Here is a 27,431-nt window from a genome sequence, read left to right as displayed (position 1 = left end):
ACGTGTTCGAGGACCCAGTCTAAAGCCCAGCATCCACGTGGGATTACTGGCGGGGTAAGAATTAGGGTGGGGGAAAGAGAACTGAGAAATCCAATTGTCATGGGATTGGAAAGGGGTGCCAAAATAAAGGATAGGATACAGAGATAACTCTTCTGTGAGAAATTTTTTGGGTGGGCACTGGCTGGGAAGCTTTGTGTAAGGCTCAGCCTATAGTTAGGGCTAGAATTAAGGTTACTGCCAGATTTGAGAGAAAGAGAGCTCTAGCTGGAGGCTGTCTTCAAAGTAACTGCCAAATGAAAACATAGGCTGCAAGGAGAACTCTTTTGCAAGAAACTTCCAGTTAGGTGTATTGTTAGAGTTAGGATTAGGGTGGATAAAAAGAAAGAGCCTAAAGGGGCAGTGTTAGGGGGACTAGAAAGGAGATGGCAGAGGGCAGGGTGGAGTACAGAGAGAACTTATTTGTGAGAATGTCTTGGTGTGGCCATCAGCTTGGAGTCAGGTCGAAGACTCGGACTAAGGTGAGCTGAGAGCTCCAGGTGGATGGGGGCTGGAAAGGGTTCATCAAGGAGAGGCTGTGGTGCAAAGACAACTTGACTGTGAGAACTTTTTCATCATAATACTGGCTGGGGACCCTTGTTTTAGGCTCAGCCTCTAGCTAAAGTTCAGTTTAGGTTAGAGAAAGTCACCTATTACACCATGAAGAAGCAAGAATAATTGCTTCACAGAAACTAGCTTTTCCTTCTAAGTTTGAGATAAATAATTATATTGATGTAAAATTTTAATGGATTGAAAGTTATGTTAAAAAGTAAGGGAAATGTGGATTTATTACTAGCATCATCAGATCTTCTAGGCCATGGGATGCTATCCTCTCTCCTACAAGTCTAAGTCATTTACCCCTGTATTTTGTAGAGAATTAACCTCAGAATAAACATCTAAGATTTTCTTTTTTCTGCAAGTTTTACTATTCTAAAGTAGAAAGTGGAAAAATATTTTATAGCTCCTTATGTCAATTAGTGAAGAAATAAAGTTTTGGATAATACTTTTTGACTGCCATGTAGTAAAGAAAAACAGCAATCCCTGGCCTGATTCAGGAAAAGGGAAAGCCCTGGAACCCGCTGCCATTTATGGATTAGTTAAAAGTGAATTTTTTATACTTGTTAAAGATCTGTTTAGAGATGAGTGATAGCTAATCTAAAAATAATCCACTCCACTCTAATACGGATTAATCAAAGTCTAAGCTTGCTTACATTCATCACTCAGCCTTTTTTTTTTGCCCTCACAGGGCACCTGAGGACCAAAAAATCACACTCTTAACACCTTGTGAGGTAGATAGGCATTTCATTCCTTTTATGAAAGAAAGCAGAGGCTAGGAGGAAGCCACAATACTTGCGGTTAAAAGGCTTCAAAGCACATGCTTCCAATCCAGTTTCTAATTTCAAACCTTGCTTAGATGTGGCCTGGGACTTTCAACTACTCATTTCACTGCTTGGTTTTACAGTTTTCCTTGCTGGAAGATTAGACAGCAACTTTAATAACAGCCTAGTGGTATTATGAGGCAACATTAATATATGAAGCACAGTAGGTACTACCAGGATGGTGAGTGCTCAGTGTGGGTATGGAGCAGATTGGTGATGGAAATGGGAATGGACTGACCTCCTAGTATTGCTATTGCTGGACCATTTGCACAAAACAGGATTAGACTCCAACATGGCATAGGGATGTTTCTGACAGAGAGGTGGTCTCTCTTTAATCAAACGTTTCTACATTGGCGGGACACTCTGCCTGAAAGTAATATCTGCTCCTTATTTTACGGTTACACCTTTTTCCTATTCTGAATGCAGCCCTGAGTTCATGCTCTGGTTCAGCTCACTGCAGGACATGCAGGGTGAAACACCTGCAGGGTGGAAGGACTGGTACACTGCAACGCACCTGAGGTTTTGCTGTGGCACTGCCATGCAGTTGTCATTGGGCTGACAAGTCACCCTCCTGGAGGAATCCTGATGGATGTTATGTGCCCCAGAAGCCAATAAGATGTACAGGTGGTGTAAGCTTGGACTGTCTCAAAAAAGCCTTTTTTGAGCAAAAGGTGAGGAAGGTTTCTTCACTAAGTACTGTCAATTTTTCAGGATATTGGGCCACCTGCATGAACACATAATGATTCTGCAACAGCACCGAACACAGTAACTTCAGCTGTGCTAGCAGTCCCCAGTCTTATTTACTCCAGGATGTTGTAGCAATTACGAACAGACCACTCAAGCACTGACAACGATCCTTTTTTACTCAGTGCAGTCCAACGTGAAAACTGATCGCCCAAGCAGTTCTGATCAGATAATTAATTTTGTGTTGCAATGCCTGCATCCTGGCTCAGAATTCAAGTTAGCACATCTCTTATTTGGTTCTAATCACTATGTTTACTCTGTAATATTTATTTATGTTTGTATCATTTATACATTATTTTACTTGTATAGCCAGCTGTTTTACAGTCAAGGACCTCATCACAATGAGATATAAATCCATGCTGCTGGCCCTTGGGAAAACCGGTAAATTAAACTATGTGTGCATAGACTTTAAAATGCTGAAATCTATTATACCTTCCCTTCCCACTGATAAATGACAATGGGTTTTACTTGCTGAATACTTACTTATGAAAGGCCACTGTTTATTAATACCTCCCTGTATAAATATTAACATAGCAAACCTATAGGAAAAATATGTGAAGGGTCATCTTTAAATTGTGAAAAGTCAGACTATTCAGCACAGATGTCCATGCTTCATTCTGTCTGGAGACTTAAACAGCCTCATCACCATAGTATCTAGAAGGTGCACACAAGTGTGACATGATTAGCATCTGTCATGTGTAGGTCTTTCTATTCCTTCTGCACTCCCTGGGGAAAACTGTGCAAGGATTTTTTAAAATATACGATACGTACACTCTGCTGTATGTTTATATTAGCAAAGGCAAGGTCAAAAATATGTACTTTACTCCCATCTTTCACTCACCTCATTTTAAAAGATATGAATACAGAAAGCAGTGTTATCTGTGCCAGATATATATGCTCAGATACTCTGGCATATTTCTTTAATTGCTCCTATTAAGAATGTGAACAGGGACTGAATAGAAAGTGGTTCAAATGTCTTTTACTTCTTAACATGCTGAATATGGCTGCTCTCTTCTCATTTCATCTCCTTTTCATGGTACTTAAAAGAATAGTAAAGATTTCCGTGGAAAGAAATAAACGTTTCCATAGTCTATGGGTCATTGGTATAATAATAAATGTAATGGTTCCCACACAGCCATTGTAGGCTGTTGTGTCAATGCATATTATTAGGCACCTTTTGTCTGTGAGTTATTGACATGATAGATTGCAACAGCTCTTTTGAACATTTTCTCACATAAAGCAAAACCAGCAAAATTGCCTCAGGTCTCCTTTAGAGGAGGCACTAAACCTAGGATTCTCCTGTCCCTTTCAGTTTTGTGTGAAATTAAAGATTTGATGACAACTGCTAAATGTATTCGAGGATGACACTGTCACCCTGGACTGTGTTTTTCCCTTCTCCGTGTCTCTCCTTGCCCCACGGAAGGGACCAAACCTTTGCTGTTGGAGCAAGGCTGTCCTTGGCTGTTTCCATGACTACTCCCTCGGCTGAGGGAAGGATGCGGGGACAGATGCCAAGATTTAAGGAAATAAATATGCTCCCACCTTCATTCACTCTCTGCTGAAGTGTTGCTGCCTGGTGCAAAGGACACCCCCAAGCTCACAGCGCAAAAGCAGCTACAAGATGTGCTCCCTCTCTTTTCCCAATTCACCAGTTCCAGGCACACTGGGACCTTTACTAAGAGCTTTATAATCTTTCTATTCCTAATTTAATAATAATTAAAAAGCTATTCTTATTCAGGCAGGGGATATTTGGTTTTGATCCTTACTATTCTTCATCAGGGAAAAAAATTTGCACTGGGGAAAAAATCAACATTTGCAGAAAATCTTGGTGAGGATCCACAGCACAGGTACTACAGCCCTGAGGACTCCTTAGTCCCGGTAGTTCATAAGAGCTTTGTGACTAGAACAATTTAACCACCACCCATGATCTATCAACTTTTCAGTGCAGAGGGTACACATTTGCACTCCTGCAGCTGCCACTGTCCCCATAATCTCGCCAAGGAGAGGAGTCACAGTGAATGAAACGACCTTGGGCCGTGCTGTCATCTACAACTCAGTACAGGTTTCCTCAGTCCTCCATATTCAGCTCTGCCTCTGTCCTGCTTTTCCTCACAGTGTGGCTTTTCCATGATGCTAGAGGTAGTGGTGATGCTACGAAGGTTACCGAGCCCCTTGCTCCAAACAGCGAGGAGAGAATATGGAAATCTGTGCATGGACAGAGTGTGATGCAGTTAATGCATTTTCACCACCTATTAGGGAATGCCTGGATAGTGCTTTAGAGACCAGCTTTAATTGATTCTTTGGCCAGCCTGAGGAATGGAGGGGAAACATTTCTATGGGGTAGTTTCTGTTGTTCATTTCAATTGCCTGAAGAATTCTGCATTGGGCTGTCTCTAAATGCCAGATGAATGCGAAGTGTCTGTCTTCTTCCATCTCTCCTCATGGCCCTGCTAATGCATTTTGGCCTTTTGCTGTCCATTCTCTTTGTGCCCTTTGTTTTCTGAGATAAGCAGGCCAAACCTGTATGCAGTATTCAAAATGACGGTATCACTGATTTGTGGACATATTTTCCTTATTATCCTTTTTTTCTTTTCTCAGCCAGTCAGCCATTGCCCTTGCCTGTTTTCAATATGAAGTGAGCAGACATCTTCATTGAGCTGTCCAAGGAGACTGAATTCTTATTCCTGAAAGGGCATGACTAATTCAGAGCCAGTCACTACGCTCAAGACACTAAACGCACCTCTCTCACAGTGCATTACTGTTTACCTTGCCCCTGCCTAGACTGACTTTTCTCTGGTAGAAATAGAAAGTCAGTCTTCAAAAGAGAAACTAGGGAAACAACGGTCAAGAGATGAGTGATAAGTGGTTACATCACGCTCGCTGCCTACCATGCAAGTCCTATGTGTAAGCAACTCAGGAGGGGAAGGAGCTGGGGAGGGGAAAGCACTGACTACTCATAAAATAGAGAGTGAGTTCAATGGATGAGATACCTTCCTACTTGTCCTGTCTTATACGCTCTTTGGGTTGCTACCAGCTTTTCTCTTCCACAAACAAGATCAGTGGTAACTTATCCCTGATGACGTTTCGCAGTATGCACTTTCACGCCCCTTTCCCCTCTTCACTATAAAAAGCTCCCTGTAAATTTATGCAAAAGCTTTATCATTCACTGGGTCATAAAACTGAAAGGAATCTCCCTGCAGGTCATCAAATCCAGGCTCCTTTCAGCTTTTGCATATTACACACAGCCTTTCACAAGCTGCTCAAATTCCATATTGTTACTAATGTGTACTTTTGCTCCCATGGCTCTTATCAGAAGGCTGGTTTTGCAGTTTCACACCTGTGAACAGGTAAGAAACCTTCCTACTGCCTATCAGTGTTTAGTCTCAGCCTGGCGATAGGCAGACCTGCACACCTGCTTGCCAGTCAATTTCCCTGCCAACACGACAGGAGGAAGACTTTTGGACGCATTTAAGGAGCTGATGACGCCTCCATGCCTGTGTCTAATGCCAGGTCTTTCTAATACTTCGATATAGGTAGCTTTAGGGGTCATCAGTAAACCAGCAGCAGAGCTAGAAACTGGTATTTCTGAGCCATGGTACAGTGCTTTGCCCAGTTGTACCTGTCTATAAAAGGCTTACAAAGTAAGACATAGTCTTGACCTCTAGGAATAAGTATGAGATAAATAATAGTAATTCCATGCTCTAAATTTCAAGGAGTGCAGTGCTTAGGGAGTGTAAGGGAGTGCAGTGGTCTACATTACCACTGTGTTGTCAGGGCATTGTGGATATTTCCTGTTTGAAACCTTCCCAGGCTCCTTGTGCTCCCTGGGCAGCACAGCAATGAAGGGACAGAGTCTGTGACACCATATATCCTTGGTCTCTTGCTATACAAAGCATCTGTGATTTTTCTATGTCTTTTTCCAGCCAGGGACAGGTGGAGGTGAGGGACAGACTGAAATCAGAGTTCCCTAACATTTAAAAAGGTCAGAGGGAGAGAGAAGGAAGGATAAAATAAGAAGAGGAAATAAGAATAATTAATGCCTAATGCAGTTCCCTTTCCAAAGACCAGGCAGCAAGGGCAGCTATGACAGCTGTAACATTTCCATTTCCTCCTGCTCTAAGTAGTGCCACTGGGGCAAGTGAAGGACAGTAGTGGTCCTGGAAACTGTGGCATGTAAATTCAGTTAGCATGACTGCAAGAAATAACAGCAGTGAGCTACAAGGGCAATGACAGAGATGTCACAGGCAGCCAGCATAGACACAAAGAGGCAGCAGATTTTTGTGCATGATATTTTTGAGCTGGCATTTCCAGTCACATTTCCCTTATGAATAAAGCGGTAGGATGTGCTGAGAAGCAAAAGACTGCAGGAAGGAAGCAGAAAGCAACCTGTCGACTGTGCAAGGACTGAAAAGCAAAGTTGCAGACTCCTGCCACCACCTTTACCACTGCTAAACACTGTTGTGTCTGTCACTGAAATGGCCCTCTCCCTTTTCCCCACTCACTGGCCAGCTCAAGAGAAACAAGATGATGCTTTGGGCAGGGGTATAACCTTAGTGGGGAAAATGAAAAAAAGCAGAAGAAGATTGACCTACTGTGACTTAGCTAACTTTCTCACATGCTTGTGTTCAGCATAACTCTCAGTTCCCTTTACAGACAGTGGATAAAAGTAGGCCCCCAAGACAGGGCAAGTAAATACCCGCTACAGAACCTCATTTCTCTCCAATAACTATGAAGAAAGTCTGCAATGAGTATCTCAGACTTTCATGTTCAATTTTTAAATGTTTGGTGCTTAAGGGAGAGGAGTCTGACCCCATAAACAAAAAACGTGGAAGCCACCCACTCCTTGGATTGCCACAGCTGAAACACAGCTTCTTTGCCATGTTCCCAATCCCGCCCACAATGAATAGTAACTTGTGAGAGCAATATGATAGCAAAGAAAACAAGCAGGAAAGTCATATGTCAGGCCAGCTGAACCTTATCACTGAAGTAACCACAGGGCATAAGCAGTTCTGCAGGAAAAAAACAAGGCAGAATTCATATGTGCATCACATGCACTGCAGGAAGAAGCAAAGAAAGAAAGAAAGAAAGAAAGAAAGAAAGAAAGAAAGAAAGAAATTGTGTGTTTTAATACAGGTATCCACCTTCTCTCTACATCTTGCATCTTATTCTCCACAGCAGAGTGCCCTGTGTGTTCATTTACACTTGAGCTATGGGAGATCCTGAATGAGGACTTGTGAAATCCGGGTTCACTCCCTGTCTTTAAAAGAGATTTGCTGGGTGACCTCGAGCGCGCTGGGTGATCTTGTCTCTGCGCCTCAGTTTCTCTCCCAGAATGGTGAAGTGTGTTCTGATATAAGCACTATAAAAATTTTGAATATTGCTTGCATCTTTCTGTAGTGACAATATTCTGTACCGTGTATATAGTCATACTGCATAAGAATTAATAAGTAACCAGTTACATGGTTCAAAAGTTCCTACAACACACTACTCATTGTGATATAATTTAATGGCCTCAAATAGCAGGGAAAAAGGGCTCCAATCTCTGCAACAATCATCTTTATAACCAGGTCTTCTCCTCAGATCTCTTTTGCCAAAAATATCTTCAGATTTTTCTGTGAACACTTTGAGAAATTCCTTGTAAAAGATTGAGGAAAGGAAGACAAATAGGTGGTTGATACGCTCTTAATCTCAAGAAAGTAGTAGAAACACCTCAAACAAAAGTGTACCTGCTTTGCTTCCTTAAAGCAAAACACTCGAGGAGGTGAACAAAGGCAAAGATGAGCAATGACACCCTTCCTCTCAAGTTCCCCCTGCAACAGCCGAAATTCCATGAATCATCCTATCAACCACCATAAAGCAGACAACACAGCCACTGAATGCCAGCATCCAGCATCCACACAATGCAAGCAAAGGGCAAAAACCCAAACTGAACACAGAAGCAGACCAAGAAGTAAAACAGATCTTGGCTCTGTGATTGCACATCAGCCCTCTAAAACTTCAAGTTCAGGAGAAAATAACAATTAACAAAATTTTTTAAAATCAGGAAACAGGCAGCAACTGCCAAGCTGGAAATTCCATATCTGATGCAACATCCTTCAATGTTACAATGCCATTCAAGACCCTAATGCATAGATATTCACTAATGAAAAAGCTTGTGGATTGCTTAGATCCAAATAGGGGAAATGACTGATTTCCTCTCCCCTTCCTCCAAACTATGCAGTGTATAGGACTGTAGCATCCTGGTTCTTGACTGAAATTCCCAGAAACTGAGCAGTATATAAATAAAAGGCCCGATGATTTCCCCACGATCTGAGAACTATCCATGCAGAAGTTACCTGTGTCACAGCATCATTTCATATGAGGGTTTGGCTCAATCCTTTTTTCTTTAGCTTTAGAGCACAGCAGGGGAAACACAAACCCATAATAGGAAAAAAAACCCAAACCCAACCCCCTCCCCAAAAAGCACAAAAAAAAGCTAAGCCTCTTTTACCTTATGTATGATCTCTCCTGAGCTTGAATATTATTCCCGTAGGGAGCCATGGTTGGGAGCAAGGTTCCAGTAGACACACACGGAATGGGAAAAAGCATCTGTAGGGCGGTTCTTCAGACGACTGTGAGCTGCCACTGCTCACAAGGATGCTGCAGCACCAAGGACTCAAAAAGGGAGAAAAAGGAATCACATGTGATCTGCTGAAAGGTCGCCAAGGAAGATGCAGGAGGTTTGTAGGGGTCTGATGAGTACTCAGAGAGCAGGAGAAAAACTTAGTTATGGATTCTCCTGCATTGTAGGGTTAGCAAGATGGGCTTTCTACTGAGGGACTGCTGCTACCCAAGTTGCGCTTAGACTACTGGGGGCCAGAGAATTAGTGTTTATTCAAAAGGAGAGGATAAACAGGGCTGAGGGCTGTAGACTCTTCCCCTTATGGAAGGTCCACTGAGAGGATATATCAAATGTAAGTGGGTGGGATAGTGAAGTAAAAAGCAGATTATCCCCCTTGTGAGAAGGGGATAATCGAAATTCCTTGGAATTGGGATATGTGTGATGCAGTAAAGGATTTAGGAAATTTAAGGACCAGTGTCTCTGGTCTGATATAAAATTAGCTCAAACTAGATAATGACTGCTTACCTTAACATAAAATAAAGATAGGCCATAGAAATAACAGATCTTTAATTAGATTTATTCTTCTAAAGAGCTGCATTAAAGCTAGTGTTGGAAATATGGTTTTCTTTCCTGTTAAAACCAACAGGCTGCAAATTTGTCTTTCTCGTTCTAAGCATATGCACAAGTATTCTAAGCAAATCTTAACAGCTTGTTATCACAAAGTTGCCCTGGCTTAGTAGGAGCAAATGAAGACAAGTTACCAGAGTTTTCTTTTCAGGGCCACAGATCCTTCTCCTCCAAATCCTCAAATATGTTGGTTTCCTTATCCACAAAGTATCTCGCTCACATACACATTTGGAAGCCATACCCCTTGACTGTGTGCCCACCTTACACAACACTTACTTAACAGATCTTATTGGGTAACTAAACAATTACATCATGCATATTCTACACTGTCATTAAATGCCATGCTGTCAAATATTAACTTGTCAAATGCCCTACAAAATATAGCTTCACAGATGTCTTTCAAGGACGCTTGCTGCTACAACTTCCTTATTATCTACTTTAGAAACCTTTCCAACACAACTCATTAATTAATTACAAAGTTAACTGCTTTTGTTACTTCATAAACTTGAAGTATGAATACTGCATACTTGAAACAACATCATTTTTCTTGTGCTTTAATAGAAGATTTAATGTAATAATTTAATACAATTTATTTCATTCATAATCCCGGACACAGATACTCCTATATCTGTTATCAAATCTAAAATATTTTCAGCAAAGCTAATCAAAATTGTTTTCTGTTTGTACAGTCTTTATGTTACAAAGCTTTATTACAAGCAACAAATATTTTAGTATAGTCAATGCAGGAATAATACTTGACCTACAACAGTCTGCGGAGGAAAACATTAGAGGAGAAAGGGGATTAGAGAGATATGACTCTGTTGCATAGGGTCTTGTTGCTAAATTCATCAGATGTTTTAGAGAGAGCCTACCCTTATTTTCCTGCAAGAAAATATTAAGGCAAGCCTTTCTCCTTTGTGTTTGTAATATGAGATACTCTGCTGGTAGTGTTCACTTTATAGACAATATAAACCTGAGGATATCTGAAATCAGTGAAGTTTCATGTGCAGCGAATAGAACTAATATCATATGAAGTTCTTGGTTTTTTGCCCAGAGTTCTTCAGGTATGTGGTAACCCTAGGAATCAACATCAGCAATAAAACTTCATGATGTAAAACTCATGGGAACATATTCTCTATTGCTGTAAGCTGGCAAAGCTCCATTTAAATCGCTACAACAGGAGAAAATTTGACCCAGGGAGTAGCAGTACCATACAATAACTCTCTCCAAGGATTCCTAGAAAAAGATTTCTATTAAAAGAATTCACAAAATAAAAAGCAAGATTTCATTTCAACCTCAGAAAAAAGTCTGAAAAATGAAAACGCTCTGAAAGTTAATGCTGCAGAGAACATATTTGATCTCTGTGGCCAAGGTGGACTTGACTTATGCTTTTATGGCCTGAGAGGGGGAAATTTAAAACTGAAGCAGGGAGAAAGGCAATCATAGTACCTTTCTGGGGGCTATTAGTACATTCCCCTGACAGCTTACACCAATGCTGTGTCTATGGGGACCTTGGAGCTGCTTAAATGCTCTTCCCACTCCTGTTCAAAGGATTGCTTTTAAAAGTACTCTTTAAGCTGGTAATTTGTACTGTAAAGAGGGATTCAAGGTCAAAAATGCATCCATGGAATAAGAACTCGAAGCAATAATGTTATCTGACCCCTTGGTTGCCACCATTAGATGCTGTTGTTTAATGCACAGTGAGTGCTTTATTTTGGGCTGGTTTGGCATTCAGCAAAGAACATTTACAATGGTTATTAACCCCGTGTTCTACACTTCCACTGCAGTAAATATTTTTTCTAGATATTATATAATGGTAATGATACATTGTGGATGTAAATCGTTCTTAGGAGCTGACCTCTTACTCGATTAAACAAGTGGTTGGAGGTTATTTGCATGTGCTGTTCCAAGATCATCTTCCTATTCTAATTCTGTGTGAAAGATTGTTTCCTCTCCTACAGTGAAGGATATTAGGGAGCAGATAATTTAGATTCAAGGTCAGCGTCCTTCAAAGCAAGTAGCCCGAGCTATTGCAAGTAATCCTATGACATGCAAGGGAATTGCCTAACATGAGTAAGATTGCAAAATCAGGTCATGCCTGAACTGACGATGTTGGGAAACATGAGGTATTTCCTTCCCTTAAATGACCTTGTGGGATGTTACACACTCAACCTTAGCCAAGAATGCAACTGGGGAACTAGCATCAATTTTCAAAACTAGGCTCCCACTTAATGGTACAGACTGTGGAAAATACCACTACTTGCAGGCAGGATTAATTACTCTAAATAAAGGAACTGTCTAGTTACTGTTCATGCCAAACAACATGACATACTCACCTGTGAATTTTCCCAGTGCAGGAGAACCACAGTGGTTAAAGTAACTCTGTTGCATTGCATGAGAATGTGAAAATGAGTCATGGAGCAAACCTACTGAGAACTTTGATTTTAAAAAAACCCAAAAACACAGTACATTCCATGAATGGTGATGTATTCAATGCGACACGAACTTTATTAGAAGCTGGTATAACCCAAGGGCTGTAACCTCAGTTTAGTGAACTGCCTGAGCTATACTGAATATGCATCAATCCTTTGAGGTTTACAGTATTCAGTTTAAATAAAATGAAATATTTCTGTAAGACAGTCCATCAGATGCTCATCACACTGCTCCAAACTTCAGAACTCAGGTCAGAGCTGTACACTTGGTACATATACAACAAATCACAGGCTGGTCTGTATTCCTAATTTCTCAAATCGTATCCTTTAAAATTTGCTAATCCAGCTGTGAAACCTGCTGGATTATTTTTGTCTGTATTCATGCCCCATCTCAGTGCTCCATGTTTTGTCATATCTGGTGGGATTTTTGCAGTGACTGTTTCCAGCAAGGATAGCTCTGTCCTGTCCAGGAGAGCCCACGTACAGATCCCCACAGCTAGCACTGAATCAGTAGCAGCATAAGCTTGTCTCCATGATGCTTAGCATGAGCTGCTTAGCTTTGTTTCTACGACTCAGATACTTCTTGGTAGTACAATAGTGTGCAAAAAGCTAACTCAGAGATCTTTCACACCACACAACAAATAGGCACAGGCTGACTGTGGAGGCAGTGTTTGATGGCAGGCTTCCTGGCTCAGGTATGCCTCTCTCCTGAGCTAGAGGGAGGCTCATCCTGCACTACCAGAACCACATTACTTAGATTTTCCTCACAAATCTGAAGTCCGATTATTAATAAACCTACTGCATGTCTCAAATGGCAAAGAACTTGTAGCCTAATTGTAATGCCTCCTTGCATATAGTTTAAAATGTTGAAGCGGTGAAGGACTTACACTTCTTTGTGTATATTTTGCAGTGCCAGGGCATTACGCTTTGCAACCAAATTGCAGCTATGCTGTGCACAAGCTGCCTGCACACACCCTGAAGCAAGGCAGCAAGGCTTGAAAGCAGCCTTGGATCAAGACGTGACTACTATGCACCTTCTGCGTTATTGGCCCGAGGCTTGCATAGAGAACAGGCCCTCACTTTGGTAAGATCAGGACTTCTCCCTTTGTTATTTAGAATCCAGTCCAGCAGTTCCTCCATTGTACAATTCCCATGGCTCTCCATGACTAGTCCTTGCATTAATTGGCCCCAATCCTTCTGTATTCAAAAATTGCATCCTATTAAGACCAAGGCTTGCTGCTTTCTTGTTGAAGTCCTGATTTTGCAACCTCTTTACACGCGGCATTCTCACTGAATTTGATGAAGATAAACCTGCACTCTCTAGTCATTTCTCAGGCCCTGCAGAAAGCACAGCTAAATATACAAAACATATATTCACAGAAGAAATGGTCTTTTTTTTAAAAAAAAGTCACCACATGTCCACACTATCAGTGCTGAGTCAGAAAGTTCCTCAGAGGTGCAAAAGCCATGTGTCATAATAATGTTTTAGTTACTTTAAAATCCATGTAGCAGGAGTGTTAGTATAATATATATTTTTTTACTGAGACAACTGAGACTGCAAACCTGATTTTTCAATGAGGAGGGGAGCAAAGAAGGGCAAAAAAAGGAGAATGGCATTTCATTAAATTAACAGTGACTTAAATCAATAGTATCTCTGACTACAGAGGGTTTTTGAATGAAAGTTGCACACTGTATTTTAGTTATATTCCATTAGAGAAGTAGAAGAGCATTTTAGATCTGATATTTTTAACACCACACCCTATTGTTTCAAGACTACAGCTCCAAATTTGATGCCTTTTGAAAGAATAGCATGAAATTATCTTAAAATGAAATATGAGTGTAATTACAAAGTGCTAAGCACTCTCCTAATGCACTTGTTGAATATACTATGCCAGTAGCATAAAATATGTCACAATTGATAAAATTTAGAACATGTTGCAGTAATTTCACTTAATTCTTAAGAGCAGGATAGAATAAAAGAGCTTCTGTGCACCTTTCTCACTACAGTTATAAATGTTTCATTGTTACTTTGGGAAACTAGATTGATCTGGAGTATTTTAATTTTCTTTGCATCAGCAATACTAAAGCAGATAGGGAATTTAGTGAAGTTAAAAATAAATGGTAATATTCTCAGATAGTGTAAATCAGCACTGAGATCAATACAATTATGTCACTTTACATCGGATTAAAATCTAAAGACATAGGTACTAAATCGCAGCACCTCCCTGCCCAATTAGCTGCTCTGCCTGTGGACAGACAAGGTCACCATTGCTTCGGCTGTGTGATAAACTATTTGACTCGTCTTTGATTCCCTTTTGTTTTGCTCACTAATTTGAGAATAGAAGCAATGCAATGATTTCCCTATAATACCCTGTAAAGAAAAAAAATAATCTAAGCTTTCCTTTGTTGATACATGAGGGTAGTAGAGCAGCAAATGGCACAGCAGCTGAGCTGAGGGGTGAAAGGTTGGAGTTTTCTGGTCAGAAGCTGTTAATCAGGAGGAACATTGCCAGGGCTCTCCTGCAAGGCACCCGCAAGAGCACCAGCTGGAAGGGAAAGCTGCCGATGTTCCTCTCTAGCATATGATCTCTCCTGTGTCCATAGCATGACTGTCATTTTAGAGTTTTCAAATTTACAATAGGTTTTGAAATGAAGTCTAATGAGCCACCTTGGCCTGATTAAGGACTTCCTTTCCACACACCTTACAGCTGGTGGTGCTGTGTTCTCAAACCAGCGCCTGAATAGGAGTGCTTTGAGAAGCATGAGCAAAACCTACATTTATACAATGAACCTGAACAAAGCAACATCTAGATTGGATTACCAATTATTTCATTTGGGTTCTCTCCAATGTTTTCAAGCAGAATGTATTTACAAACAATATATTTAACAATGCAATAAACCAAAATATATATGGGCTCTTTAATATGACTATCAAAAGTCTTCATGACATGTAATTTTGTCTTTGATCACGTCCAGGAAAAAGTCGTACTGCCTATCCATTGTTCAGACAGATAAAAACAGGACATCACTAGAAGACAGAGTCCATCTGAAGACTCTGGAATTCTTTATAAATGCAAGTGTCATCAAATGTCATCAGCATCTTGCACATCAGGAAAACTGCAGAACTGTAGAAAATTTCATGCTGGACTGCACCTCTGGAAATCATCTAGTCCAATCTCCTACTGAAGGAGGTGCTAATTTCAAAATTAGACCAGGCTGTTCAGGGAATTTTCCAGCTGAGTTTTGAGTCTCTACGGGTGGAGATTCCCTGATTTCTTGGCAGCCGGTCCCAGTGCTTAGCCATTCACATTGTGGGGTTTTTTTCCTTTATATTCATGAGAAATTGCATTCTCCTTCCAAAGTCAGAGAGTCTCTCAGAAATGGAATCTAAAGCCACAGATCTCTGCTCCGACCTTTGAAGCACAATGTTGGCCCTTAAGTCTCACCCACTTATTCCAGTATTAGTGTCAAAACTTTATTTGTCCAAATCATTTCTTTCAGAAAAAGATCCAGTCTTTATCTGCAGACATCAAAGCTTCCCCTGCTTTACTTGCCAAACAATTCCAACAGCTAATCATCCTCTTTCTTAAGATTGTGTTTCTTACTTCCCATTTGAATTTGTCTGATTCCCTCTTCTAACTACTGGTCTCTTTCATTTCTCCCACCTCTAAATTAAAAGGCCCTTTAGTTTTCAGCATTTGCCCATGCCCTGTGATGGTATGACTTAGAGGCATATTCTGCAATACAGGCGTGGCTACAACCACCTTTTAACCATGCAAATATAAAAGGCTTGAGGAATATGAGCTCTGGAAAACAAGTGGTGATTTTTGACTTCTGTCTTGTTCACCTGCAAGGTGTGAGAGAAATGATGAGGGTTTTTAGGTGGTGTAATCAAGTTTCCTTTCAGTATGCTCTTTGTTCAATTAAACAGACTATCTTCTTTGTGTCTCTCAGGGTAAGGCATCTATCTGTATCCTCTCTAATTTTTCAATTGCTGTTTTAACATGTGGCTGCCAGAACTGTACAGGATCAGCTTTACTACACATCAAGGAAAAATTGTGTCCCTCCTCCCCCTCATTCCTGTTTATCAGCCAAAGATCATATAAACCTCCTCTTTTTTCTTTCTTTTTTTTTTTTAGCACATTATTCCAGAGTTTATACCGAGTTGCTTGCAAACTATATGCCTATAGCTTTTACAGAGGCACTGATTTCCAGCATGTAGTCCTTTGTTGTAAATATATGGTCTGCCATCTTTATTCCCAGAAATAAGTTGTTTCATTTGGCGTATTAGAATGCATATCTGTGAAAGGGAACTTCTCCCTTCATCTGTCTGTTCTTATTATTCACTATTCTTTCCAATGTTGTCCCATTCATATATTTTTCAGCAACAGCTTTATATTTATTCCCAGATCATCAACTGAAACGTTAAACAGCACTGGACATAATACAGACACCTGTCAAACATAACTAGAGCATTAAATTATGATTCCCCATAGATGACTATTATTTGAGACCTGCCAGTTAATTAGCGGTTAACTTATTTAAAGCATGATTTACTTGAAATCAGAGTATCTTATGGAACTAAGTCAAAGTATATGGGCCAAAATTACCATTGAATATCAGGTAGGAACAATCATACTAAAGACTAATAATGATGAGCTTATAAATATGTATAGCCACATTATTATTATTATTTTGGAGCATTTCATTCTGCTGCTCTGAGAGAAATCAGTTCCCTGCTTTACTTCCAGATGATTGACAGTTCAAGGGTCATACATTGGCCTGTTTCTCTTCCTAAAGGAGGAAATCTAATTTTAGTCTGAAAGAGACTTTAAAAATCCTAGAGCAAGAGGTCATCCAGCTTTATTAACTGCTCTTTGGGCTAAAAACTTTGATGGAGAACTATGAATTTGGAGGTGTAAAAAAAGATTCTTGTAAAATGTTGATGCCTACCCAGATAGCATGTTAGATCTTAAGAGAACTATGAGTCACATTAAAAAAAAAAGAGCACTGGTTTTAGCAGAGAGTCCTTCAGGCAGCAGGAGGAAGGGGAGGGATTTTGAGCATTTGTTCTTGTGAACAAACACACAACATGTGGCACCAGGAATATTTCTTTTGTTTCCCTCCTTTAAGTACTGAAGGCAAGGAGGGGATTCCTAGAGATGGAAACTGATTTAGAAAAATCTTCAAGTGTAAAAAGTCAGCAATCAACCCCCACAGAAACAAAACGAAGCCAAATAAAAGCATAATGAATGTATAGGCAGAACTTACTCACATTTTACTGCTGTAAGTGGATTTTGTATTTTTATTGTCACAGTGAAGAAACCAGCAATATACATTATCCCAGAGTAACGGACATGTATGTAGGCATGTTCAAAGCTTACTGGAGTTATTGGAAGGATTCCCATTGGTTTCAGATGGATTAGGCTACTTCTGTGTGATCTGTGAAATTTCATTGATCGGTACCTGTTACATAGAAGTTCACAGTCTGACATCCTGCAGAAACCCAGCCATTGAATTGCACCTGAGTTCCTGAGCCAGTTAACATGTTAATCTGAGTTTAGATTCTAAAACAAAACTAAAATATTTCATGAGTATCTCTCCTTATTTTCAGGAGCCTGGTGGTTAAAGGATTCTCTTAAGATAGGGGAGGCTTAAATTAAAATCTTATCTTTTTCTGATTTCAGAAATAGAGATTTAGGGTTAAACAATCATTGAGAAAATAAGTCTGCAGCCTAGTGAGATAAAATTCCAGTCTCTCTTTCAATTAGTATTTTCTTAATTTATATAGAATGGAGCATTTCCAGTTGGATACTGAATTTCAGCACCATTTCAGAATACTCCAAGGAGAGCAATTGCTTTTCTGAACTGTGGAAAACGTTGGTGCAATTTCTTGCCCCAAAATGGGTTTCAAAGATATATGAACACAGATCTCACACATACCAAGAGAGTATCACTTCTGCTGTTTGCAAGAAAAGATGAAGCTGACAGATGAAACTAATTCAAGAGTCATTTGTAGCTGCAAATCCGAAATGGGAGAAGGTGTTTTCCTCTAACCCCATATTCATTTAACAACCTTTGATGGCAGAGCAGAAGTCTGAACATTTCTTTGTCATTTCCTACTGTTTAATACTTCACACAAAGCACTGGCTTCTTTGAACCCCATTTTTAGGTGTCTTGTTCTGCCCATAAATGATAGAGAGAGCTCTGATTTCTCTAGGGAAAAGGCCACCTGAAAAATGTTCCAAACCTCTTTAGACTTTATCATTTTTCCTCCTTCAACCTATTTCACCTTAACAATAACTTTAAAAAGATCACAGACTAAGATTCAAATATAGCATAAATTGATGCGTCTACTGAGCTACCCTGGTTCACATTAGCTGAAAATAGAACTCCAGTCTGGAAGTGACAGTCCAGTATCATAGAATCGGACAAGGTTGTAGGAAAATACTATTGCAGGGCCAACGGCCTGATACCTACTGTGCAAATTAAGCCTGTAAAGTAAATTAACCTACAAAATTAATAAAGTGTGGTTTGGTGTTGTTTTTTTTTAATGAGAATTAGATTCTCAGCAGGTAGTTGAACTGTCATGTTTGGAGATGTGCTGATTTAAACAAGGTGAAGACATAACTGAGATGATTTTTAAAATTATCCTCCTTTCTTAGCTGTTGCATCTTGGGGTGGAAATGGAGAATAAGCAGAATTCTCACTGAAAGGAAAAAAAATCAGTAGAGGTTGAAGAAGATTCTTCATGCATTTTGGAGAGATTTTACTGACCATCTTTAACTTGTGTTTTCACATTCTTCTCAAGGGAAATAAAAATATATACTTTTATGATACTTATGAAAGAGTTTAGAAGCATGTTCTTTTACTTTTCTTGCCTAAATTTCAACCTTTAAAATTGACAATATGTTGTAAGTCCACCTCTGGGAGGAGAAAATGTAATTTCCTAAGGGTGAGTTTGTCAATGGCACGGCCAACTCAGCAAAAGCTGAGTCACTTTTATCAAATGAGTCTGGCATCAGGTTAAGGAAAAATAACATGTGGAGACAGAAAGGTATGCAATATATATTTTTACTCACCCATAGACTAATTACCCATTGTCTTAAATCCTGCCTACAGTCAGCTGACTCATTTGACCCACCAGTAAAAATAAAATATTGTGAAACAACTAAGGTGCCACATAGTGACTCATTTAGTATCTTCAGCAACCTGAATTATCAAACAGGAAATTTTTTGCTTTTTTGTTTAAGTCAATAATAATCTTCCTATTTATTTTAAATCTACTTTTCTTAAGTCAATGACAGCGAGCTACATAGCTTAAAATGCAACATATATATACATATATGTACATATACTTGTATATATACATTCAGGCAGACAGATAGTCCTCACGACATTGACTATCCAAGACTGAGATTTTTGAGGAAAATGTGTTAGGAGTGAGTATAAGGAAGGACCTGAACATCTACAAAGCTGTGTGTTGGAGTTTTAGGTAACTGACCTCAGAGTGGTATCCAAACCCTGGCTTATGAAAATATGTTGCCTGTATCATGTATAGGCAGACTTCAGACCATCATACTGAAACCCAAACCAGTCATCGACAGTTGGCATCCTCAGCTGGTGGCTGCTCAGAAGCAGCCGGAGCTGCCCTGCTGCCAGTCCTGCCCTAACTCCTCCCCAGGTGGGTACCTGGCAGTGGGGTGAGCCCGAGCCCGAGCCTCCAGGACTGGTGGTCTGAGTGCAGAGCACTGGCGTGTGGGAAGTGCACCTCCTGCTCCTCAAAGAAAGCCCAAATTTGTATTTGTAGGCAGCTTAGTCTTTCTGTGTGTGAGACATGCTCTAAGACTGCTGCAGTGATGGCATATTGCAGAGGATCTGGGTGGACTAACATTTAGATCAACACTAAGCTCCCAGATATTTTTCAAGTATAGCTCTTTGGCAGCTATGTCTTCCCCAGAAAGCAATATAAGTCTGTTTATTATATGTGTGGCCCAAGTTCAATCTCTGAATTGATGAAGATGGCAGATGTTACACAGGCAGGCAGGATCACATCCTACTATCGTGTCAGTTTTACATGGTTCTGACTCCACTGACTTTGATGGAGATATCCCAAATTTAAACTGGCATAAGGGGAAAGAGCCCATGATATTTCTAAGGAGCTGATGTCCTTAGACACTTGGTTGTATGCTCATCTGACATATTATTCACATAAGTATTCTAATGGTTAGATTTAATACAGAAGTTCTAGCTTTAGTATAGAAAATATATGTCTGTCCCTGCTTTAGCCTATAGGTCTAGCAGCTGTGACTGACAAAATATTTTTGCTTGCCAGAAATACAGGTTTCTGTGTGCAGCTATTTCTCACAACAATGCAAAAAAGAAATCTGCGTCACTTCAGTTATTTGCTTCCATTAATAGTTGTGTGAGTTATTGCTATTTAATGTATTCTAAAAACATGGATTTTCATTTTTTCTTCATCTCACAAGGAAACAAACAAAAAAGGGATCCTTACTCAAAATAGTTAAGAAATCCTTTATTAACCAAAACTTAAATTTGCCATGAATTTTTTGTGGAAACACACTGCTTCTGATTTTATGTTAATACAGCATTTTTACACAAAGCTCTTTCCCCAAAATATCTGCTTTAAGGAGAGTCAGGGTTCCCTGTACTGCAAAAAGAGCAGGGGGAAGAAGGGTTCTTTAATGTATTTGCAAGCTATTTCAAACCTAGTAAGCCGAAGAAAAGGGTTTGTGACAAGAGAGAACTTTGAAATCTAGTTGCTCCTGCTGTTCCAGTTAGATTCCTTGCCACCTGCTTTTGCTGAACCAGCATTTCTAGAAAGCTGGACCAGATTCAGCACAGTGGGGCACAGGTAGGCTAATTTATTTCCCTCATTCCTTAGCAGGTCTGACTGTTTGACATTCTTTGTTTTCAAGCCTTAACAACAAATATACACCTTTTGTGCAATTCTTTCTTAAGCTGTGGCCTGTCATTAGGAATCCACAGCAAAGAAGCTGGGACTGACAAAATCACCAGGAAACGCTGATGCAATAGTGATGCAGATGATGTTACAGTAATGTTAATCTGGAAGAGCACATATATATCTGCCAGAGTGGCAAACGTCCACCCACCGTAGCTGTGAAAGCAAATGCAGGTGAAGCGATGGGGGAGCAGGGCAGTGGGTTCCTGCGAGTCATCCCCCACTGCCATGGCCACGGGGCAGCTGCTGAGCCCGCCCCGCTGCAGCGGCACCCCTCCACGCCCAAAGCTTGTCCTGCTGTCAACTGCTCCCACATAGGAGTGCCACCACCAGTGAATGCTGTTTTCAGGGACACCACTACCCCAATCTTCCCTGTGCTGAGGATGAGGCGGGAGCCACCTTCCACACTGTGCTTCTACCTTCATATCCCCCAGGACCCCCATTTCCACAACATTCCTACACAGCAAAGGGGACATAAGGAAGGACTTCCCCTTGTAGATAGTAGAACTGACTGACTTATTTAACACAGTGTTAATTTATTGTTGTTGCTGGGTGTGTCTGTGTCTCCCCCCCCCCGCCCCGAGATTTTATTGAAAGCAAAATTATTTTGCCAAAGTAAGAACTTAAGTCTTGGCTAATATTTTACTAGTTGCACAGCTTGAAATCATAAACAGACATAATTTCCATTTGAAGAAGTGGCAGACTGGAAAAGGTGAAAGATAGCAGGGCAAAACCCTGAGGACAGATTTTTCCTACTCTTCCTTTCTGAGGAATTGAGAAAGGAGGAGGCAGGACGAAAGATAACTAGAGAAAAAACACATACACTCTGCGTTTAAATCTTGAATTTAGAAGTGAAGAATATAATGTTTAAAAGTATTATTTGTCACTTTTTATGATCCATCTTCTCTTCTATTCCTTCCTCCAACACTCCATCCCCCACGTCAGCTCAATCTCTTTGTGTATGTGTAATAGTAGATATCCCAGCAAGGTACCATCATTGTTAGCATGGTTCTGAAGCTCTTCTAAGCTGCTGTTTTCAGTGGAAAACTCTGCAGCTTTATGATATGATAGCTTTCAGTATCATTCCCTTAAATGATTCATATAAAGATTGTGGCTACTCGCAGTCAAAAAAAATCATCCATTATGCCCTCAAGAATTGCACGACAAACCCTACTGACACTAAACACACATGCCACTCTGTGTCCCATACACTGTTTGACTCACTCACATTTTGGACTGACTTCTGAGCAGTGATTCAGCTAAGTCCTGCCCAGCTTTCCATGCTGATAACATAGGAAAAAATGAGAAAGCAGCAACATTAGACTCATTGTATTCTCTCAAAGCCAAGAAAAAGCCTCACTGTTTTCCTGTTGCGGTTTTGTTGACACTTCCTTGTTGTGTCCATAGTATTGGAATATGCTCATTATTCACAGCCTTGATGACTGGTTTTAAGTACACTTTCCTCAAAAGTGAATTAAATGATAGTGAAATTTTCAGCACCTGCAACTCTTTCCCAGGGTGCTGAGTTTATTGTTCTTATTCTTGAGAGGTTCCTGTAGACCGAAGCCAGAGGCGAATGCACACAGTGATATGCTCACGGAAAATGAGACATGGGAAAATAGCATCTGCTTGGCAGGAAGATCATCCTGAAGGATGACAGGATCACCGGAGCTGCCCTCCCTTCCCAGGGGCAGAAGCCCCCACATTCAACAGCTGGGAGGGAGCCAGTGTCCCCCACCGCTGCCGAAATTGCATCTGTGTAACTTCTCGACATAAAAAGACTTGCCCCTTTGAAACTGAACAACCTCCGGTGGCCTTTTATTGTCTCAAGCCCATCCACCTTGAACATAATTACTTAATTATATCCCAAACTGGGCAGACTCAAATCTCATTTATGACATGATCCTTTTGGTGTATAATAGTCTTAACAAGCCTTAATTTTCCACTCTGTCTTCCTGTCATAGTTACTTACGACTGCTAAGAATAATGAGATAAAAATGTTAGGTGGAAGAGCAGAAAGGAAAAAAAAGTCAGTTCGGAGCAGTGCTTGTGTGGACTTCCCACAGAGGAATCCTTAATGACTTTCCTTAGGCACTTCTACGGACCCAGCTCCTTCTCTGGACTTTAGGTGAAGAAGGACCACGTTGTCAGATTTTGGGGGTGGTTTTGCTTCAATAGCTTTTTTCCAGACATTATCAGCCTGAAAGATATCGCTCATTCCTTCTGGCCCATGAAACCAAGGAAAGTCTACCGATTTACTCTAGCAAAGGATTTTATTTGCATACACTTGCCTCAGCGTGACCAATTCACACCATTGAGTGTGTGTGACCTTGGGTATCTATTGCCTTCTTTATGTTTTAGTTTCTTAACTTTAATTTTTAAAACAGAAGTTTCTAACTTTCATTGTAAAGAATATTGTGAAAATGTGTTCTGAATGCACCCTGCTGGATCCAAAATACAGAATTTCAATTTTAAAAAAAGTGTCATATTACCATTATTTTAATTTTCAGACTTTTAAGACAATCTTGCACTATTAATTTTTTTTTTTTTTAAGACCTGGTTCCTAACTTGTGGAAGCTCGGATCTATGATTCATTGAATAAAACCATCAAAAACTTCAGTGTTGATGTGCTTAGGTTACTCATATTCTCACAAAGTGTTAAGTTCAAAAGAACTTTGAAAGTTGGCTTTATTTTTTGCCTTTAATGTTTTTTTATTTTTTGCATCTGTTTCACTAGCACAGACTGTTTGATTTCGTTCAGTGTTTTCAGATGGTTTCATCTTACACCCTAGTTTAAGGCCGATATATTATTATCAGTCCCACAGATGACTCTTGAAGGACACTGTTTTATTGGAATGTAACAGCATATAGAAAATAGAAAACCTAGACAAGAAAATCTGTTTCCATTTATGTGTGTATGTGCATATGTATATAAATTGTAACAAAATATATGAAGCTTCTTGGGCTCCTTATAGTCTGTCATGATTTGTTCTTTGTTAATGCCTTCATATTAAGAACTTAACTTTAGCCTTAAAATGTAAACTCATACTTACATGTCATGGATTGAAAGAACTCAGTAAAATGTATGGGGGATAAGGGGGTACTGCCTTTTCCTTTTCTGGTAAGGGATACCTAGGCAGGCACAAAGCTGAGGGTCTCTCACCAAACACTGAAAAAAGCAAAGTGCTACAGTATGAAGGCTGAAGATTTTGTCTCTTAGCACCTTTGCTCTGATTTGTGTTTTCAAACACCAATATCACAAAGAGCTGCATCCTTCCTGAAACTTGGCCCACTCTCCCCACCTACGTTTATCACCTTCAGGGTCCTGGTGCGCCCCGGACCTTGGCTGCACAGCTCCAGGAGGCATGAGGACATCTCCTTCTGGGGCCCCGCGACCCTTGTCAGGGATGGTCCCTGTCCTCTGCTTGCTCAAAAGAAGTCCTGTACAGTTTTTGGTGTCTCAGGGGACAGGAGGTGAGGGCCACAAGGCTGTTTGCATGGGCCTTATTTCAGAATCAAGGTTTAAATCTGCTTTGCATTAAACTATCTGCACACACAAATATTTGCCTGAGCAGACTTTGGGTGCTACCCTTTGTGCCAAACGGAGCCGTATCCCACAGCTCTTTATTCTGTAAGAAGATCCATAAAATATGGATCTTCTTCTCTCTCCTGGCCAAACACATTAGTCTTTTATGACCTCATCATTATCCCAAGATACTTAATGTCTAATGAAAAAGATATTTTTTAATATTGAATTACGCAGTTACGTTTGTTTGATGACTAGCAGTTTTAGCCTCTCAGACAGATACTCAAACTGTAGTGCCTAATCTGTTTGGATAAATGAAAGCATACACGCTCTTTTTTTTTTTTTTTTTTTTTTAAGTTGTCCATGGTAGTTAAGATAAATAATGTCCTGTCACAGAACACAGAGACCAGAGTCTGGGCAGATCCCATCTGTGTAAGTGCTGGAAACCTTATTGCAGAAATCTCCTTTAGTCAGCTTCTTTGTTGCGTGTTACCACATAATTTTTACCTACAGGCATCCAGGCTGGTTTTGCCGTATGAAGCATCTGTGGTCTGGACTTTGGGGATGGAAATTAGAAGAAGCTACAGAGGGCTTCACAGGCGCTGTATAAACACTGCATCCCTTTGTCTCTTTGCTGCCCTTTCCTTTGCCAGCGGAGTGGGGGGCGGCTGGCAGCACACATATAGCGGGAAGCACAGCACTATACGTTTCACCTGCAGTGCCTTGTTATACAGATCCACTGTGGCGTTCAATGCCTCCCTCTTCTGCTTGATTAAAGAAAATAAGGGACAAGACACTGTCAACCCTTTGAGGCAGGGTGGTTTCTGCTGATAACTAGGGGATGGATTTGTATCATCATATTTATATTTAGGATTTGATTAGTTTTTGCTTTATAATTCTAGCGATATTTTTAGTTTAGCTTATTGAGCATTAGAGCAACCCTCTCTCCAGTGACCAGTCTAATACCTCCAAAGCCCCACAAGGGGCTGTTGGGACACTAAAGACCATCAATCCTTATGAATAATGCATCTATTTCCTACTGAGGCTCAAATCCCATTAATACTATAACATTATTACATCTCTTATTTACTCTTTTCTATCTGCGGGATTAAAGATTAATTCTTAACAATTTTTTCAAATTAAGAAGAAATCTCAGTAGGTCCAAAGCATTTCACATAGAATGTATCAAAGTTATTGCCAGAAGAAGGTTGTTAGAAATAGAAAACAAAATCATGAAATGATAAGAAATATCCCAATCGTGTGAGACAGGGATGGGCATTACAAGGTCCCACCTAAAAATGCTCACTGAAATGCATTGAAACCCAGCGTTCTGCATGGTGATTTCTCATCCTGGTGTCCAGAATGAGTCCATCTGTGACAGGCAGATGGGACTGAATGGAATTATGGTAAAATATCAACAGCATTATCTGTCTGACCAGGAAAAGGAAAACTGCTGAGATCATCAGAACAGTTTGCAAAACTACTTTCTCTGTCTTTGGATGTGGGTAATTCCAAATGTGCCATGGTCTAATTAGGCACAACCTGGATGGAAGAGCCTCTCTCCCTGTAGGTTCACCACGGTAAGATCTCAGCCTCCTCTGCATGTCTGACTACTACTGCTAATACTTCTACTGCTGATGAATAATTAATTACAGTGAGGATCTATTAAAATCCAGTTGCCCTCAATGTCTTCTTCATAGTTAGCAAAACAAATAAAGGAAAACCCAAAAGACTGAGTAACTTGCCTAGCGAAGCTTGGAAATGAACAATAGTCTTTGACTATCATTGCATGTTCAAAGATAAATCTTATAAATGAAATAACATACAGTAAGGTGAAGCACATAAAATTCAGAAAAATACAGCTTTGCATGCATAACTAGATTTTTGATATATTCAGTATCAAATCCGAAAGGTAGCACGTTACAGGAAAAATATATTACTGTATCCAGTGCAGACCTACCTTCCTGAATTATTACTGAGGTGTTTGTTATGTTACAGAATTCAGCAAATTCAGCCTTCCCCAGCCCTGTTAGATAATTTGCCTTTGTCCAGAACTGACCACACACTCTGCTTCTGAAATGCACAGAGGCAATAAAAAGAATATGGAGGTTTAGCAAGTGAGGCACTGAGGGACTAATACTCAGCAATGCTAATTCCAGCTAAATTTATATTGTATTGAAAGAAAGTGCTGTTAAAGAACAGCTTGGCTTACATCAAGACATGTGGTTACCAGATTACTTTCTATCTCCGCTCAAAAACATTTAGAGAATTTCTCATTAAAATTATTTAAAGTGAAACAAGTCAAATAAATCTACTTAAGCGTGTTGTTGCATTGCCTCATTTGTGCTGAAAAAATGTTGCTTGTTTTTTACATTCTATTTTAACTGTACGTATGAGGCTTTACTCGCCCATTAACAAAATACATCACCTCCCAATTGCTTTCTATACCTCCTTAAATGTTAAACATAAACACATATACCATCTGTTTCCTATCATGACACCAATCCAAAATGGCTGCACTAGACACCTCCGTATAATAGATCATCTTAAAACACCTTAGCGGTTTTGCTTTATGGAGTTATTTTTCCTGTGACCAATTATAAACCTATATTTCAAGAACATGACCAATCTGTAGCCTCAATTGCAAATTCTGAATACTTTCGCTTTATTTTAACAGAATGTGCTGGCTTGTATCTGACGCAGCACTTTTTTTAAAGCAACAGGCCACCTTTGTTGCTATGGTATCCTACAAATCCAGTTAATTTCTTCAGTTAATAATTTCTCAGCTAATAATTTGTGAAGCATTCAGATTGAAAACATTACAGTTCAATATAGTCACTGCTATAACTTACAAAATTATTATGTAGCTGTTGTGTAACTGAAACTGCAGAACAAATTACAAGGTTTATCATCAGTCTGCGATCAAAAATGAATTTCAGGAAAAAATCACATTTCTGTTAAAAAATATCAGCTTTGCAATGCTTGCGCTTGTAAACTCCAGCTATCAAATGCTCAATGGGAAATGGAGAAAATATAGTCATAAATGTCAATGAATGAAAATTTGGTTCTGAATGGATTTCAAATGTACTTCCTCCTCAGGTTC

General features: G+C 39.9%; 1 long non-coding RNA gene across 1 annotated transcript in view; it reads right to left on the bottom strand.

The window, feature by feature from the left end:
• The window catches only part of LOC140647169 (uncharacterized), a 62,525-nt gene extending 53,748 nt beyond the window's left edge, over positions 1–8,777 (bottom strand). Inside the window, exon 1 of the long non-coding RNA XR_012040685.1 lies at positions 8,650–8,777. This is a non-coding gene — a long non-coding RNA (uncharacterized lncRNA). The remainder of the gene's footprint in view (positions 1–8,649) is intronic.
• Between the last annotated feature and the right edge of the window lie 18,654 nt (positions 8,778–27,431).

The sequence above is a fragment of the Ciconia boyciana genome, chromosome 2 (genome assembly GCF_034638445.1).
Source record: "Ciconia boyciana chromosome 2, ASM3463844v1, whole genome shotgun sequence".
NCBI classification, from domain to species: domain Eukaryota; kingdom Metazoa; phylum Chordata; class Aves; order Ciconiiformes; family Ciconiidae; genus Ciconia; species Ciconia boyciana.
The sequence above is the reverse complement of the archived record's forward strand: the minus strand, read 5'-3'. Positions and strand labels throughout refer to the sequence as shown.